Source organism: Camelina sativa, chromosome 17, assembly GCF_000633955.1.
Source record: "Camelina sativa cultivar DH55 chromosome 17, Cs, whole genome shotgun sequence".
In the NCBI taxonomy this organism is placed as follows: domain Eukaryota; kingdom Viridiplantae; phylum Streptophyta; class Magnoliopsida; order Brassicales; family Brassicaceae; genus Camelina; species Camelina sativa.
In genome coordinates this window covers 24,677,404-24,680,207 of record NC_025701.1, presented here as the reverse complement: position 1 = coordinate 24,680,207, position 2,804 = coordinate 24,677,404, and the positions used below count along the sequence as shown (strand labels likewise).

Below are 2,804 nucleotides of genomic sequence, written 5' to 3'. Positions count from 1 at the left end.
TTAACATTAGATTTCGGCTGATATGATGAAATCCGCAACATATCTTAAAGAAAACCATATGTTTGACAATTTCAATCCGAGAAAATATAAGAGGATGAGTTCAGTTAAGTATCTGATAAGATCCTCCTAAAATATATCATAAAATTCTATATGTCCGTGTTTTTATCCATAAATAAAGGTCATGCAAGTTTAATCTATTCTTCTTCCTTAATATACATTAAATCAAAAACAAATAAGTAAACAAAAGAGAAAGAAAGAAAGAAAGAAAAAAGGTTTAACCGAAAGCTCATCTATATATAACTCTAGTTCCATTTCAATAAAACTGCATTCAACAATGAAGAGCCTCATCGTTTTCGTACCTCTCATATGTTTCATCTTTTCACCAACAACAACGATCGCAACTTGGCCAAAACCTTTGGAAGTCTCCAATGAGGACACGCTGATAAATACCGACCAGAACCATTACTTTGGTGTGGATTTGAGTTTCCAAGATTCAAAAATTTGGAAATGTACTTATAACAACGGATCTGGAGCCGCCGTCTCTATATCCTACCCTGCACCTCCACCTCCTCCGTCGCGTGAGCCATCTCCACCATCGCCTAAACCATCACCGCCGTCACGACCTCCCAAAATATCTCCACCGCCTCCTAAACCATCACCGCCGTCACGACCTCCTAAAAAGTCGCCGCCGCCTCCTAAACCATTATCACCGCCACCAACTCCCAAAAAGTCTCAGCCGCCTCCTAAACCATCACCTTCTCCTCCTAAACCATTATCACCACCACCAACTCCCAAAAAGTCTCCACCGTCTCCTAAGCCATCTCCGTCTCCTCCCAAACCATCAATGCCTCCACCAACTCCTAAAAAGTCTCCGCGTCTCCTAAACCATCACCATCTCCTCCTAAACCATCAACACCTCCACCAACTCCTAAAAAGTCCCAGCCACCTCCCAAACCATCTCCTCCACGTCGTAAACCATCTCCTCCGACTCCAAAACCATCAACGCCTCCACCAACTCCCAAAGTTTCACCACCATCTCCTCCACGTCCAACTCCCAAGAAGTCTCCACCACCGCCACAACCTGTGTCCACTCCCACGCCAACAATGCCAACAACTCCAGCGCATCCATATCAGAATCCATGGGTTCATTTCATCAGCTGCGTAAGAGATTTTGGGCCGTCGGCAATATGTAAACAACAGATGGAAGTGAGTTACTTCACTGGGAGGTTTCGTGTTAGTGACTATTGCTGCAACCTTATTGTCAACATGAGACATGAATGCACCAATGTGATTCTTGGCTACTTCACCGATCCTTTCTTCGTACCTCTTATTCGTTGTACTTGCCACGTTAAGATCTAGCTTTTATTTGGGGGTTTTTTTTTTGTTTTTTTTTATTTTTCATCTTGGGGTTCCTTAGTCATGCAATTTTTTGTTGTTGTCCATGTCTTATGGACCACTCTTTTGCTACATTTCACGAATAATAAGATTTTTTTTAGTTCCCTTTTAGATTATATTAAAAAGATGTATAAAAGTCTCTCATCGATATGCAATCTCATTTAATTACTTTTTTTCCAAAGAATGTAAATTCTTAAATCTAGTCATGGCCGAACTAGCTGATCAAGTGGCAACTATGGTGTCAACTGTCAACTTTATCATAACGATCTCTTACATGATAAATCAAACTTATTGACCCTGAAATAAATGATTTCTTGTTGTAAAACACTTAGAGTGGAATCCATAACCGGCTCATATTCATGTCCAAGACCATAAGGCCCATCGGCTATCTTCTTTGTACTAAATCGGTTTAGTGTTTAGTATTTCCTATCATGATAAGGCTTTTGTCCTTTACTATATATATATATATGTAAGCCTATCGATTGATTAATGAATAAGAAGATTAAGAGAAACACAAACCTTGTCTCTTACATTTACAACACGTTATCAGCACGAAGCTCTAACACCAGCTGAGAAAACCCTAAAACCCTAAACCACCGCCGCACAACCTTTGTTCGTTTAAACTCTCGGCGATCAGTTCCTGTTCGTGACGAGTTCGTGGTTGTTCCAGATTGGCGATTGTTTCCAGTTCGTGGTCTATTCACGATCAAGTTTTGTCCGAGATTTGTTCGAGGTTCGTTGTCAAGTTCAAGGTAAAATCGAGGTCTTTAGCTCTCGGTTCCATTCTAGTCAACTCCCAAACGGTGGAAGGTAAATAAATCAAACCCTCTTAGAACCTATGAATCGAAACTGATCTTTTAAATCTATTGGAACCTTAAATCTACAAGTAAACAATCAAAAAATAAGTTCATAAGTTTTGAAATCCTAAAACCCTAAAACTTAAAAATCGGTTGTTATGAGGTTTAGGTTTTTTAGATTGCTTGCAATTAAACTGTGTATGATATGATTAAAATCCGGTTGTGTTTGATTGTTTGCTTGGTGCATGAGAACCTTAGAACTAAAACCATAAATTCGAAATCCATAAGAAAATATTAATTTGGTTGTTCTAGGTTGTTAGAATCTGATTGTTCTTGACTGTTTGTCAAAACTTCTAAAACTAAAACTTAAAATCGGAATTGTTCTAAGTTTTGTATGAAAGATCAAAACATAAATTAGGATAACTTCTAAATTAATTCTAATCATTATCCTAAAAGCCTAGAAAATATTTCCTAAAATTTGTCTTAATCCTAATTAGAAAAGGAAATCTTAATAAAAGTAAAACTTTGCATGCTAGTGTTTATCTAGGATTGTTGTCTTGCATGCATATTAAAACCACGAAATTTGAGTGTAATATGATGGCATGGTTTGGT

The 2,804-nt window shown here is 38.1% G+C and overlaps 1 pseudogene; it reads left to right on the top strand.

The window, feature by feature from the left end:
• LOC104757948 lies at positions 259-1,479 on the top strand (annotated as a pseudogene).